Source organism: Gallus gallus, chromosome 2 (genome assembly GCF_016699485.2).
Source record: "Gallus gallus isolate bGalGal1 chromosome 2, bGalGal1.mat.broiler.GRCg7b, whole genome shotgun sequence".
Taxonomy (NCBI): Eukaryota; Metazoa; Chordata; class Aves; order Galliformes; family Phasianidae; genus Gallus; species Gallus gallus.
In genome coordinates this window covers 124,878,615-124,894,787 of record NC_052533.1, presented here as the reverse complement: position 1 = coordinate 124,894,787, position 16,173 = coordinate 124,878,615, and the positions used below count along the sequence as shown (strand labels likewise).

The following is a 16,173-nucleotide window of genomic DNA, read 5'->3' as shown; positions in this document are numbered from 1 at the left end:
CTCCATTTGTTTGCACAAATTTTTAATAACCAATGGAATATAAACTTTCAGTATACAATAAGAGTAATTGCAGACCCACTGGACTGTGTCAGTTCTGGCTATTGACCCATCAAACTGTGAAAAATCTGAAATGCAGTTTAGAGGATCTTAGGCGAGGTGATAGGGAGGAGGAAAGCAATGTTAGAAAAGATGATCTTGATACCATGAAAAGAGAAGGGTTAAATGTTTGAAAAATCCATATTACAGAAAAGGGAATTAATGTACTGCATGGGACAGATGTGGCTGTATCACACAGAAAATGAGAAACAAACCCACAAATATTGAGTGGTTTAATGATTAAGTAAATCTTGCTCTTTCTAATTACAAATGACAACAAAGCACTGTGTTCACTGGTATCCATCTTCCTTATGAAATAAGAGGCTTTCTGAGTTGGTGCCAAAAATGCCTTGCAATGAAGTTTAAAATATGTAGGGAGGCAAAAATGTAATAAAAATGCAAAAGCTAATAATATTATGGCGACTGGCATTGTTTACAATGCAGAGCACCTGCTGTTTTCAGAAAAAAAAAAAAAAGAGAGAGAAAGAAAAAGTGAAATCATCAAACTGTTCTTAAATGGAAAATCTGGGCTCTCTGCCAATTACACAATGTGTTTCAGGTGCACTGTAAATAGGAACAATAAAAGGTGCAGAGGAAAGAATCTGAAATGTTAAATCTCAGAGACACGAGAATATTATTTGATGATGTTACTTTGAAAGGAATTCTTGGGTATATTCCAAATTTCTTCAGTGTAAAAAGGTTTAAATTTTGCCTCTTAAAAAAAAAAAAAAAAAAAAAAAAAAAAGTTGTACAAATGTAATTATCCCTTTAAAAATCCTGATTAAATTAACCCCCAAAAGAAGAAGATCTAAAGAATCCAGAAAATCCACCGGGGATTTCCCTCTTACCAGTCTGTTGTGCATGGGAAACGCTTGGAGACTGTGGAGAAATATAACAGCATCACATTCTTTGACAATATAATAATGAAACAAAAACCACCCCTTTAGGCTGTAATTCTGAATTCCAGAAGGCCAGCGATGAGTTCCTGTTCACTGAAGTCGGAATAAGAATTTGACACTCTGTGTGGAAGGGAACTCGTCCTGTTCCAACACCTTGTCCTGTGTTCCAGGGAACAAATGGTGACCACATCCAATTTAAGCACTGGAGTTACAGCAGGAGTTACATTTCTGTGCATTTATCTTGTGGCTGAAGGGCTGCAGTTGCAGATTAGAGCTTTCTTCTAAGTGTAGCGAACAAAGCTGGCATGAAAATTGGTCCCTTTCCCACAGCATCAAAAAGACAATGGGATATTATTAAGTGTGGGACATTACTTAAGTATTATTTAATCTTCCTTTTTGGGGCAAAAATACTTGGGTTGTTTTATTTCCATAGAAAATGAGAGGCACTGGATGGAGATAAGCAGGTTCAGAAACCTATGATCATGAGGGGTCTCTTTCAGCCTATGTCAATGGAAATAAATAGGATGAATGGTGGCACCTCCTGTGGCCTCAGGGCTCTGCACAGATCAGCTCTCACTGCTCATAGCTTACTCTTTTCTCCCCTAGGATAAGATAGGCTCATCCCCACTACCTTTGTGGAGCACCTGCAGACCTGTGCAGCACTGCTTGATGATGGCCAAATGCCAGAGCCGATAGTAAGGGTTAAACAATATGGATCTCACGGAGCATTGCTTAGACATGTCCTAAGCCTGTTTAGTTTACTAGTATAGATGTAGCCTTGGAGACCAGAGACCAGATGCTGTGCATCTGCTACACTCCCTGTAAGATCAGCCGTGGTTATTTCCATACACCATATCTACAGGGAAGGCCTGTAATATAGCAGTAATCACTTTCCTCCCATCTTCACCTGAACCATGAGCCAGAGCTTCATTTCAGTAACCCTCGAATAAATCAATAATCCTTCTATGTGACTGAAATCAGATATATGACCTTTGTATTACTCTCTCTTTCGGGTCTAATCCTGCCAGTTTTCCCTGTTGCTAACAGGAACAGAATCATTTCTTTTATTGACAGCATTTTGTTATTCATCTGATGCTGGCAATTAGTCAAACTTTCTGAACAGTGTTTGCAAGAGGCCATTTCTCTTAGCAGATATAGAAATTGGGCACACCCTTGCTGCTATTATTTTACTGGGATATACAATATCAAGCTACTTCCATGTGACATCCCTTCCTCATAATTGGTTCTATTTTTACTTCTGTGACTAAACTGACAGAAGACCATAGTGAGGAAGCAAGAGGAAATAGGTGTCACACTTTTATTCCACTTTTATAATATATTTTTGGAACTCATGAATACTACGACAATGTAGACAAAGTTAAAGTGACATGGGAGAACAGCTGCAGGGCTGAAGAGAGAGCAGGGCTCTAGCCAGCTGTTATTACTGTGCTGATATTCTGGTTTTCTGGTATGGATCTGAGCGCCAGAAACAAGAACTGCAGGTCTCTTGTGGTGGTGGAAGCGGAAGGAGCAACATCTGAAAGGAGTTCAAGGAATAGAGAAAGTTAGAAGGGGGAAGGAAGAGGAGGGAAGGCACTGGATTAGCTTTGCTCACAAAGTTGTTCTGGTATTGTTTTTCTTCCTGAATCAAGATAGGTCATTATCCATGCTAAATTCTGGGGAACCTAAGACAACACCTGTCCAAGCGGGTTTGAAAAGCTTTAACTATTTTAAACTGCTATGGATGAAGTATTCTATAGTATCTCTCAGTCTCTGACGGATGAAGCTGAAGGCTTTTTCTTCTTTGACCTTTCTGGCTAGGAAAGACTTGTTTCTCTCTTCTATAACTCCAGAATTTCTGATGACTTTCAAATAGTGTGAAAATACAGTTAAAACTCATGGGTGATACTGCCTCCATCAAATTCAGATGCTAAACTCTGCAACTTCACTGGGACTCAAGTTTTCTCTCTGTTGAATTAATGATTTTCCATTCAGTGCCAATTCCTGCATGTAGGACGTACACAAACAGGCATGCAGGAAACCCTCCTAAGGACCCTCCTAAGCTGATGTGCTATTGAAATGATTTGAAAAGAAAATTCTTACAGCAAAATCTGTACCTTATTGGAGTTGAAACCAGTAGCACAGCCTGGAAATTACGTTTGAAGGGTTTACAAATTGGTAGAGATGCTTAATTTTTCCTATACTTTCTTTTAAGTATCAGGTTCCTATTCAGTTCCCTATTCAGTTTTACAGAGTGGCTTAAATAAAATGAGCCATAATTACAAATTTCTTACAAAGTCTGTACTTGAAGACATATATTACCAAAGATCAGACTTTTCATTGATACCATAAATATCCAAGGCTCTAGTAAAACCAAAACAAAACAAAAATAGAACCATCTTCCAGTTAACTGGGCTTAGACAGAAATCTGATTGTATGAGCAGCCTAGTTTAATCATCTTATTCTACTGGCACCATTCTTCTTAGTTATCATATCAAAGCTCTTCTTCCTGAGACAGGGAATAAGAACATGGATCAGTCAGTTGGAGCCCCAGCTGGTGAAATTTTTGTCCTAGTGAATTCAGGTTTCAGATCTGGCTAGCTTAGAAAAAAGTAAAATACAATGGCAAACAAAGCAAATAAAAGGTACCTCAAGAAAGTGGCACCATACATACTGGCTGTCAAAGAAAACCATGTTTGAAAAATACAGAGGCAAGCTGGACATCATCCACACTGATGGTCTGAAAAAAATGATATCTTTATTCCAAACTATCTAAATTCAGCCAGGAATACTGTAAGTTTGTGAAAATCTGCCTTCTTTCAGAATTGGACAAAGATATATATCTAATAACTATGGTTAAATTCTAAGGTTTGGATTTTATATTTTTCAACCAAAACCAATATATTTGCAGCTACAAAGATAAAAGGGAGTTAGGAAAAAATCTAAAGTACATTTTCCCTTTTCTTCTCATGCTTCATGTGAATCCATTTTTTTCTTCAGTGCTTTACCCCAAAGAGAGGAATATAACCAGTTCATTGTTTCTGAAATTCAACTGGAACTTGTTGCCCTCCAGAAAAGCACAGAAGAAATCCTGCATGTCCCCCAGGGTTTTAAACTCCCTGCTTGTCCTTGAACAATCAGGCTACCGAGTTTTATTCCTCTGAGAAACTGATCATCTGGCATGAAAGCTGTGCAAAGACCATTTGATGGCTTAAGTCTATGCCCCTGACAAGAAGACAGCCTGACTTTCAGCTGCTCCAAGCTGCTGCAGGATGAGTGTGTTGCATATTTCCCCACCATAGTTATTTATTCTCTTCTTATAGATAAAGAATATCTCCCCCACATTAAAAAATAGAATATTAAAAATATTTTAAAATGGCAACAGAGAACCAAGAAATGGTAAGTGTTCACAGTACAAAATGCAACTAAGCCAAAGGAGCCCTTTAAAATACAGCACAATATTGACTCTGTCTTCCCAGATACCACAGCAAGCCTTAATTGATTACTTCAAGTTCGAAACAGATACGACCACAGGTATTGGCAAGAAAGCAACTGGGAGATTCTGATGACAGTCCCTCTTTGTGACTGCTGAATGGCTTACTGTCATCCTTCTCCATAAATCTTCAAGAAAGCTTGAACTTCTTGTTAGGTTTTTAAAGCTTGAGCATTCTTCAAACTGTCCCAATTATGCAACTGCTCAGTTATGGGGACACCATAGTACCTGGTAAAACAGAATATACATCAGACTGACTGGAATTAGTGGGGAAAGGTGGAAGCAGTCTTAACACAACATCTTCCTAGTTTTCATTGTCTTATTTGACTTGCATTAATGTAGAACATGAAATTTTGCCTAACAATTCTTGCATCAAACCCACAAATTCCAAAGAAGCTATGATGCCTGCTTTAAAATGCTATCTAATCTTCTCTTCAAAATTTGAAGTTGCAGAAAATCGGACTCATTTCTTGATGCTTATTTCAAAGAATTCTTAGTGTTAAAACTTGCATCTTCTCAGATCTTTGTTCCATCATGTAAACATTCCTCCTCTTTATGTAATCTCCTGCCCAAAGGTACATACTGTGATAAAATCGTATCCTATCCTTTAACTAAGTAAGCTACTTAGACTGATCTCTGCAACCACCACCTCCTTCCAACAGACCCTAATTACCTTGTGGCTTTTACTTTGTCTTTCTGATATGATATAACAAGAACAACAAAGTAGTACTCAACAAACTTTGTGATGCCAAGTCTTCTAGGCATTTACTTAGAATTTACAGGCAAATATTTTGTTTGCTTTTTGCACCTCAAGAACATGTTCATCCAGTTATCCACTGTAACTCTCCCTTCCTTTTTGCAAGTCTACTGAATTTTTCTCTTACACTTCTGATTTTTTAGCTATGGGTAAGATAAATTCTATTCCCCTAGATCACTGACAATGATGTGATAGGTTCCTGCTACCAATTTGAGTGTCCAGGGTCAGACCGCAAGATGTTGCAAGTGGAAGACCTTTAACTCAGCAGCGTGCTTCATATCCCAGACTGACAGATCTCAAGCTTAACCTTCAAGGCCTTTGTGCTCTTCTGGAGCTTTTGCCTGAGGGCTGCCATGGGCAGCAGTTGTACTTTAGTCTATATGTGAATCTATTAATGTGGCTACATCAGCACTGTACAGATTCTGTTGCTATCTCCACGCAACACAACACATTGTGATGCTGGCTTGGTTGCTACACTGGAGCTCCGTGCCCAGCAGACCTCCAGGGTGTGCATCCACCAAAGGTGACAAATTCCTCCTGCAGGAAGAAAAAAAATCTCACTGTGCATGTTGGTGCATAGCATTTATGGCAGAGCTTGTCACATTTTACTGCTTATGTATGAACATCCTTACCACATCACTTCAACAAAACAAGATATATTTACTTCCCTGTACCCTACATAAATAACCCTCTGGCTAGAATATGCACTCACTCCTTAAAATACATCATGAAATACATCTGATTTCCTTTAGATGTGCTTCTTTGAAATTCTGATTTTGGACGCAGCTTGTTTCACTGATACAAACATGTTAATAGAGAGAATGTCAAAAAGTTTATTGATTTTAATTCTCAAAACTAAAAAAAAACCCATAAAAGTTCTGTTTTATGCTCTGGGTAAGTAAATCAGCATCATGTTTCTACTTTGCAGCCAGTGAACCATGCTTTATGTTAATCTCTTCCTACAAATATAGGAACGTGAACAAAGCTTAGTAGTGGAGAGAATACACAAATTACCTCCAGCCTTTTAGAGGCAGAGGAGAGGCTTCAAACACCGGCAGATATATGACTAGTGTATCCAGGAAGCCTTGTTTCTAAAAAAAAAATGATCCCAAGCTTCGTGTTAAATAGTGTAACACTAGATAATATTCTTTGAAGCATAACAAGATACGGCACTGCTTGTTCATGTCAGACCTGAAGGAAAACAAACCTGTTTTCTGCTTATGTTCTAAACCAAGGGCGCACACATATGACATATGAGCTAGCACACATACTCTCACATTCACATACATGCATACATATTTTCAGACATGTATTTGCAAACAACAACAAAAAAATGCTGGATATACGGCCCCTACCTTCCTCCCACTATGAATGCTCTTTTCGTTAGTCCACTGAATAGCCATTTGTCATAGGCTTTACTGTGCCATGAAGTTATGATTAATATTATGGCTCATGTACAGCGGGTTGAAAGACCACATTCATTTTCAAAGTCACGTTGCATTGATTAGAATTCACTGCAGGTTATTCAAATAACGATCCTCTCTTTTCCCAGGAGAATCTCCGTCTGATTTTTCTTTATACTCATTAAAGATCCCAGGTGCAGACAAAGCTTTACATACTTCTAATTTGCATTATCCTTGGGAAGGAGGTAATTCACATGCCTTCAGTATATAGCACTTGTTTTTGTAGCTTGCTCTTTCCTATCTGTCTATTTAAATAAATCAAGAAATTTAGCCTTTATAAACCTTCTGACAATAGAAAATGCCAAATTTTATTATGCTTAGTAATGAGCACATGTATTCTGAAATATCAGTTATAATTCAGATTAAGTGAAACAATTTCTTCCTTGTTTCCACATTTTACTTAAAACACTATATCTGCTCATTTTCTCAGGTGCAGGAGAAGGTGAATTTTTAAAGCAAAGATATAGATTTAATATCAGCCTTTGACTGATAGGAACGTCCATCAGTAAACAGCCTGTGAGAAATCATTAGCAGGATTTAATGTTTTTCTTTTTCCTTTTTGTTAGCCATACATAAAACAATGAAAGTACATAGCATCTATAATTGCTTAGTGGAACATAACAGTCCCATTAACCCCCAAAATGCAGCACTTGCATGGTTTTCACATCTGGTTTCTGAGGCATAAGTTGCATGGGCCTCTGTTTTGCTATGAAATAATCTGTCTTGGACTATTTTTATCGCGAGCCTTTGTGTAATGAGTTTAGCCTGAAGCAGACTGACAGCATTGTTGACATTTCATTGAGTTTCCATCCTCAAGAGAGAGGAAATTTTAGCTAATTAAATAATGTTATAGTGTCTTAGAAACTACAAAGGCAACGGGAAACCACACAGCAGTCATACTGTATTTGCTAAGATCACTTGTGTATTCCTGAGGTTTTATTATGCAGAAATCATTCTTCTAACAATCTTTAAAGCAAGTTGTAGATTAGATAAGCTTTACATAACTCAGGCTTGATAATAATATCTGTAAACTGGTTTATGTATATATGAAATGAAGCCAGATGGGAAAAAAAGCTATCAAAGAAATGTTGTAAAAGTTACTAGTCTTCATCACTTCTTCCTCATTGACCAGACAATGTTGTTCATGTGTGCCAGGGGCAGAGAGAGAGCAAAGAGCTTTCTTCTTTTACTTTATGGTTATCAAGAGAGCATAGCTCCTCCTTCACACTGAGGGAACAAGGAAAGGTCAGGGAAACATGGCTTATGGAAAGGTTGTCAGAGTCACACAGGTCTCCTTGGAGCGGTGGGGAATAGCTCTGGTGTAGGATTGGTGTGGTGGGGCCAGCGAGTTTCTCTTGACCCTGCACATCCTGTTCTGAAAGACCAACTCCTTCTGTGGGTGACAAGCCACTGGCCAGAGAGCAGCAAAACAAAGGGCAAATCATATCTGCCATGAAATGGGCCGAGCCATGGTGCCCTCCGCAACATTCCACCAACAATCTTTCTTAGTCTCCTTGACTCCAGCCATCCCCAAAAGCTGGTGTCAGCCTTGATGTCCTCAGGGCTTGTGATGGTGGCAGCTCCACCATGAGCCTTGAGAAGTGCAGCATTACATAGGAACCTCCAGTTGCTGCCTTGCACCCAGAAACTGTGGTTGTCTCGGTACTGATGGGCACTCCAAAGTGTATATGTAACAACGCTCTTAGAATGGCTGCCACATCACGAGGAAAATTGTACATTTCTATATTGATTATCTGATTTCTTAATTAGTATGTCAGTAGTTCCCTGATGAGCCACCAGCTATATATCTAGTTTCCTGACTTTTAAATGTTTCAAGATATGATGAACTAAAACACAATAGTTAGAAAATACTGGTTGCTGAAGAAATGCATGAACTTTATTTTCTTTCCAGATATGGGATGCTGTTTGCTGGTAATTTAAACCAGAGGTCACTACCATGTATCTTTCCACATCCACAGTTCACAGTGAGGAGATTTTTCTTTTGCATAACACCTTTCCTCCTGGAACAGCAAAACACTTTAAAAAAATTAATTTAGCATTATAATCTCCCAGCAGCACTGATTCACCCACCGTGCTTGCAGTGAAGAGCATTAGACTGTCCCTGTGAAATCAGAGCCACCGGGCAGCACCAGAGCACTCCAGGACCCAGAAGAGCTGCTATGGCTTCTGTTAGTCCACGTGTGTATGCAGAGGGGCATCCCTGCATGATTATTTCCCCCTGAATGGATGTTGGTTCCTCTCCTGTACCTGGCAGCGTACCTGTTTCAACTACACAGGAGGAAAGAGGAAGGCTACGGAGCATCCAGTGAGCTCCCCAAAATCTTTATTCGCTCAATAAGCCTTAGGGAGTCTGAAAGATTTTATTAGCCTTAATTACATTTTGCTTGGGATCATGAGGTCAGTGGGATTGGCGAGCTTTTGTTTTTAAAAACCTAACTTGCTTGCCAGGCGAGTTTTCCCAAGCTCTCATTTTATTGTGGTTTCCAGCGGGAGATCTTGTTTCAAGGGATATGATCAAAGTAAAGGACATTTCTTCTGGGACTTATTTTACATAGATTAAATCTCATTATGCAACTTGCTCTTTAGTCTATATTCTTTTTATAAGCTTCTGGCTATATGAATGAATTTTACATAGTAAAGTGTAAATTTATTATAATGAATACACTTTCTGAGTGAAAGGGAGGCAAAATATAACATAGTGTAATACATTTGAGCTTCCTTATCAACAACAAATTTTGGCATTGCAGCAATTTAATCTTATCTCAAATAAGGTTGCTGTACACTAATTTCCATGTAATTTTCAGCTTTTATTTTAAATTAAAAAATAAAGTCATTTTCTGGAAATAGTGTCAAATTTTACATTTCCTTCCTTCATGTATTTTTTCAGCCTTCTTTCAAAGGCAGGAGTGGTTACTTAAGGTTTTAAGATCTGCACTTGATTAAGTCGTTACAACTTGACACCTTGAGAGTTCTACCAAGGTGGGAATTTGTGATAATGTCCGACAGCTCCTTCTCAGTACAGAACGCTCGGTACTGTGTATGTTGGACAATTTCTATTAAGACTGGAAACTGAAGAATCTAAATATTAACAGAGAACAGAACTCAGCATACACAGGAATTCCCGTCCAGCATTCTTAAGACTTAGGGATTAGCAGAAGTGGGAATCACTTTGTTAAAAGCCTCATTCTCATACAAATAAGAACAGATTTTTGAATTTATACTTCTGTATTGTGCATCTGAAGTTCAGGTCAGTGTGTGATAAGCATATACGTGCTCATTGAATATTTATGTAAAAGACATGATTTTATTTGTGGAATCTCCTCATGTGAGTAAGCAGGTGTGTTTTTATTTTCCCATGATTTTGCTTGATTTAAAGCTACCATTATTGACTGGCCAAGAATTTTTCAAATGGAAGAGTTGTATAGAATCAATTGTTGGGCAAGTTTTACAGCAATATCCTTTCACCTTTCAAGTTGCTTTTTTAAGAAGGTTTCTCAATACAGTTGATGATCTCAGAAGTATATTCAGTCATTTATAGTTTTTCTCTTTTACCTTACATGGGGAAACGAAGAAAAATTTTTATTGTGCAAAATTGATGGGAATTTGCTTCAGTCAAGACATCCAAATTAGTCTCTGAGATAGAAAAGGTGTAAGCGGTCTAATAATTGTGCCCTAATAAATTGTGTATAAATAATAAATGCTCTAATAATTCTGTGCAAATTTTGCCACAGATAAAAGACTTCCTTCATTTTAGGCTTAAATACTGGAGGCAAATTGGCTCAGAATGCCTAGAGAGCTTACTCTTCCATTAGTGCTGTAGTCAAGAGGCTTCATGTGCAGAGGGTGGGATTTTTGTAAGTATTTGGCCTTCATTTCCCCTGGACCCATTGCATTCAAATGGTGATGTAGACACATTGAACATTCCTGAAAATCCCTTACTTGTTTTTGTAAGGACTAGCTCCCTGTAGAAAGCAACCACACCTGAAGTCTACTAATTGTACATAGTACCTACCCATCACTTCTTCCCCAAATCAGATTTCTTCTGGTATGAAACCTATGCAAAAGCTTGTGTACAAAGGCGTTAAACTCATACCAGCATACTAAAATGAAATCTTATTTACAGTCTGAAAGCAGATATTGTATGTTTTTCCTAGGTTATGATTCAAAGCTTACATATCTTTATTTTATCATGGAATAAGGCAGCCTCAAGAAAGGAATGTTTGTCAGTTAAATGGTTAATTAAGACTTGGAGACATAATTTTTTTTTCTGATCAATGCAAGTCAAATTCTCAGTGAAAGTGGTTGAATCATCTTCAGAACTCTGATCATAATTAAACCACAAGGAGGTTGTTATGATTAAACGTGGGAAGCTGAAAATATGTGAACCATAACAAAGGATCTGAATTCACTTCAAGCTTTGCATAAAATGCAGTTTCAGATTTTTTTTTTTTATCTTAGCATGAAAAACCTTTTATCCTGTAGTTTCTTCTTTTTATTTTCAGAATTTCTTCCAAATTCCGTTATATTTCTTATGAGGAAGAATTAGAAGCAAATCTTGCAAGTGTAACTGATGTCTGGCTTTTCTAATTTACAAATACTCCCTATGTTCTTTGTCCAAACTATTGACTTATTTTATTTTTTTATTAAAAATATGTAATTTTAATGGATGCTCTTTTAGTTCTCAACAGCTACACTTACTACACTGGTAAGCAAACATTTATCCAAAAGACTTCCTCACAGCTGCATAATCCATACATGCTGTTGGTAGTCCACAATAAATTTCTAAAATCTATATTCTTTTTTTTTTGTGTGTGTGTTCTAATTCTTTATTGCTATAATAACTTCTGTTTCTGTCTGTCTAATAAGGCAGTGTGGCTTTTACAGAATAGCTTTTACTCAGAATATTTGTTTTTCTGTTCACATAATTTAATTTTGAGTACTTATACTCAGAGCACAAACTTATCTAAATAAGACTAAATTCTGTTGTCTTGCCTTGGCAAAATTCTCCTTTTAAAACACTGAGTAGAAGACATATGATTGTATAAATAACTATTAAAAACAATGCTTATTTCTAAAACAAAAGTCAAGATGGTCAATGCTAATTTTAACAATTATATGTACATTTCTAACTTTGGGAAATACAGAACTGAAGGAAGATGAAGTTCTATACCTTGAATTTTATTGCACAGTTTCTGATCTGGGACTAAAGCATCACTAAAGCAGGAGTGAATTAACTTGTACAGGATTTCATTATTCATGTCTCTCTCTGCTAACAGCAAAATCAAAGAAAGCAGCTTGGAAGACATCCCTACTATGTGCATGGCCAGAGAAGATCCTCTTCATTCCATGTTTCTCATTTCAGCTAGAGAAAAATGGTTGTGAATGTTCTCTGATGGTTTCTGATAACCACTAATTCCCAGAACCAGAGTGCTTATGTGCTGATCTAAAGTCTCCACACAGTGGCTTCAAGTTGGAGTATTAGATGCATAAGTAAATCTGGAGGATAATATCTCAGCCAAGAGAAAGTGCATTAAAGAGAGAGGTGTCTGAAATCTAGTATACTTGAATCAGGTGCTTCATTTCAATCCTTTTATAAGTCTGAGTAAAACATGATTAAGACTATGTCTATACATAGTCCAGAACCCCCTCCAGGAGTATGGTGTCCCGGCCATACATCAGAGACAGTGAGGGGCACACACTTTGACTATAGAAATGATTGCTGAAGAACTGCAGAAGAGTCCCCTGATACACTGTGCACCAGACTGAGAAAAAGGACCCCTAGTTCTGAGGTCATAAAATCATGAAATGGCTTGGGTTGGAAAGGTCCTTAAAGATCATCTAGTTCCAAACACCCTGTTGTGTGCAGGGCTGCCACCCACCAGCTCAGGCTGCCCTGGGCCCCATCCAACCTGGCCTTGAATGCCTCCAGGGATGGAGCATCCACAGTTCTCTGAGAAGCCTGTGCCAGAGCCTCACCACCATCTGAGTAAAAAAATCTCTTCTTAACATCTAACCTAAATCTCCACTCTTTCATATTTAGACCATTCCCCCTTGACCTGTCACTATCAGACTGTGATAGATCTTCTTTTTATTATTTTTCCACTTCCACTGCAGAAACTTCCTTCTTGTTGAAGCTAAACCATTGAATGGTAAGGAACAAAAGCTGTCCAGAGTCAAAACAAGAACCAGAGAAAACAGACAATGACTGTGTAACTCACTGACAGGGCTGCCTACCTGCATAAACGTAGGTGCTTCAGTAGCCTAGAAAATGGGAATTTTTGCCTTGTTCATATGTGTCTTAAACCTCATCTTGATACTAATTAAAGTGTGCCTACCTGATCTTACCTGTGAGTTTGTCATTCCCAGGGACGTGCAGTCTCAGTATCCCATAAGTCTCTGGAATAGCATCCCTCACCCAGTGTAACCTTCCTATAACCAACAGATGTGCAACAACATCACAGCTAAGTTCAGGGCCAGGAAACTACTCTCTACAAGCCAAAACAGTGAGTTTAGTTCACTGTACTTTATAGAATAATGAGAGATATATAATTGTATTTACAGTTTTTCTGTGAAGTGGGAAAGAAAAGGAAATAGCATTACAGAGAGTAATAAAATGAGAATGACTTAATTGCAGAAATGTAGTGGCTGGGAGATTTTTTTTTCACATTTTAATGAATAAGTGACATATAAATACGCTAAAAATAAAAGGTACATAAGTATTTATTTACCTACAGATAATACCATAGAATGAAATTCTTGTATCCTAAGAATCCTGACACGTTGCTCCCACTTTGCAGGAAATTTTTAATTATGTTCAGGGCTGCTTTAGTAATGAGAGACAGATTCTTGTCCAGTTGAGCCAGTTGCAAAGCTTCTGTTTGTTTGATTTTTGTCTGCCAGCAGAGTGAATAAGTCCCTAATCCATATCACCAGCATGTATCCTCATTTAGCCGGGTCTAGATGTAAAACTGGCTACTGTCACACTGAGTGTTCATGGTCAAGGTTCAAGTAATGGCTAATGCTCTGAGTGAGGCTACACATAAGTGCATTTTAGTTGGGAATGCATTGTCCTAGCTGGTGAACACAAAACAACTCCCTAGCCATTTAATTATCTGAGATTATAATGATCCTAACTTTGAATAGGATTTTCTGCCACACCTTCTGGTTTCTGAAAAGCAGTGCCCTGAGGCAAAAACAAATTTGTCCCCTTTGCTTTTTGTATATTAGTAATATTTCTAATTTAATTCATTTTTTTAACATGTTCATTAGAGGGCTTTATATTTGCTGTTTCTTCACAATGCCGGCTGATGATAGTTTCCCTCTTGGAGGCATTAAATGTATGAAAATAGGGTGCACACACATGAGGAGATGCTTACTCATGCAAATAATCTGATTGAACTCAGTGAACTTCCTGAAGACAGCATTACTCATGCAAGTAAGTGATTACAGGACTGTGCCACACAATGAACAGTGTGGGCCTGATTATCTTCTCACCTACACTGATTCTACATCATTACAGTCCCACCGAGTCTAACGGAATTACTCTTGATTTTCCCTGATTTATAGATATTAAGATTCAAACACCCATTTCAAGAACTTACATCAAAAATAATAACGGCTGCGAGATGAGTCATTTAGGTACAGTGCAACAGAAGGAGAACCACAAGTGCCTTCGTGTTAAGATCTTGCTATTGCTCAAGCCCATCATGAAGCCCGATTCCTGTCTGCCTGGGGTTGCAGAAGTCTCAGTCCAACACGTAATATTCAGTTTCCTTAATTCTTCCTGGCCCTGGGGATCAAATTTACTGAATGTCCTGGGAGAAAGTTGAGGCAAATGTTACTGCATACACGTTGCGCAAAGCAGAACGTAAGGATAAATGGGATTAATTTAAAATATTTTTGAATGCTATAAAACATATGTGCTTTGCAAATCCTCACAGGTGGCCAAGACCCAAGATCCTTGAGAGCATTATAAACTGAATGATGGAAAATGTGCAGAAGTAGCTCACAAACCTCTTTTTAGATGGTGGAAGTATCCTAAAAAGCATCAGGTAAGTGTCAGAACCCATCAGAGAGATTACTCACAGCTTTCTTCGGTGAGCATCTCTATGGAAAGCATTTCTCCCCTTTATTCTGGGCAATGTTTCATGTGAAACTGAATGGGCATTTCCTAAACGTCATCCTGCAATGATTCTGAATCTTCATTCGCTTCTCAGAAGTCATTTTAATAACTTAAAAATTCAACTTCATGTTTTTGCCAAATTAAAAACTCCCTGACTCTCCAGCATGATTGCTTTGATGAATTGAGCCCTTCTAGTCCATTTAACATGAAATAACAGACTAGTGTTGATGGTGCTTTTGTTCTTGATAGTGGGAGAACTTGTTACTGAAAAATTAGCTACTCACCCTTAAGCAATCACTAACATTCCAGTTCCTGAATATAAAAATGAAGAAAGAGCAGATGGAAACAAACAAAAAATGTATTAATAATACATAACAAAGTGATGCCTACAAATGATGCTGCAATAGGAAAAAAATAGGAAAACTACGGTTTTCATTGGGTCTTAATGTATGTATCCCTCTTTAATGCTCCCATCTTCAAGCAGTTCTGTTTTATTGACACAACAACACAAATTGCAGAAGTAAATTGAATCACAGGCTCAGAATGTAAAAATCAATGAGAAATAATTTTGTAGCACTAAAGTGAACAGTGTAATGCTAGGTATTCATTTAATTAACCATGAGCCTTTCCACATAATGCACAATCATTGCCAGCTTTTCAGCTCACGGTTATTCCAGGAATAATGGGTTCGGGATTCGTCTTTAGAAAACCTGCATTAATATTTGAAAGCATTTAAATCCATTAGTGGGTCATCTGAACACTGCAGGTCACTTTTACATTGCTAATTGAAACAATAGTAATGGGTTATAATCTACTATCTAATAATGCCTGGAGTGTTTTACCGCTTTTATATCTGCAGATTCCAGGAAATATGTAAATTTGATGCTGAATTGTTATAAAATATGGAAATTTAAACTGCAGACATGACATTTTTTCTTAATATAAATTTAAATATAAAAATAACAACACACACAGCATTAATAAACTGAAGAGTTACACTATATTTTGATGTCAGGATAAATTCCTTTCTATAGACCTTCCAGTGTTTGTCGCTTCTGCGCTGTAGGCTCAACATCTGGCATTCACATTTTCAACATTGCCATTAGGAGAAAGTGAATATCATTAAACCAGTGAGTAAACAATCATGTCATTGTTTCCATATGCAAGCTATACATTGACTCAGTCTGCTGTGTTCTGACAGGGGTGTTGTGGTTTTTTTTTTTGCTCTCCATGAATTGATGCAAACCTTTTATTTTTCATAGGACTTTCTATAATACATCTGCATTTCTCCTGCATATGGAAATAATCGTACCATATGGAAA

At 37.6% G+C, this 16,173-nt stretch overlaps 2 long non-coding RNA genes across 2 annotated transcripts; one reads left to right on the top strand and one right to left on the bottom strand.

Annotated features, from left to right (window-relative positions):
- Positions 1-314: 314 nt before the first annotated feature.
- Positions 315-8,792, bottom strand: LOC121110013. Its single transcript, XR_005857508.1, has 2 exons — positions 5,428-8,792; positions 315-2,532 (listed from the first exon to the last, which is right to left on the bottom strand). It is a non-coding gene; the product is annotated as an uncharacterized LOC121110013 (long non-coding RNA).
- On the top strand, positions 5,702-9,406 carry LOC121110012. Its single transcript, XR_005857507.1, has 4 exons — positions 5,702-5,768; positions 6,798-6,893; positions 8,621-8,693; positions 8,782-9,406. It is a non-coding gene; the product is annotated as an uncharacterized LOC121110012 (long non-coding RNA).
- The last annotated feature ends 6,767 nt before the right edge of the window (positions 9,407-16,173 follow it).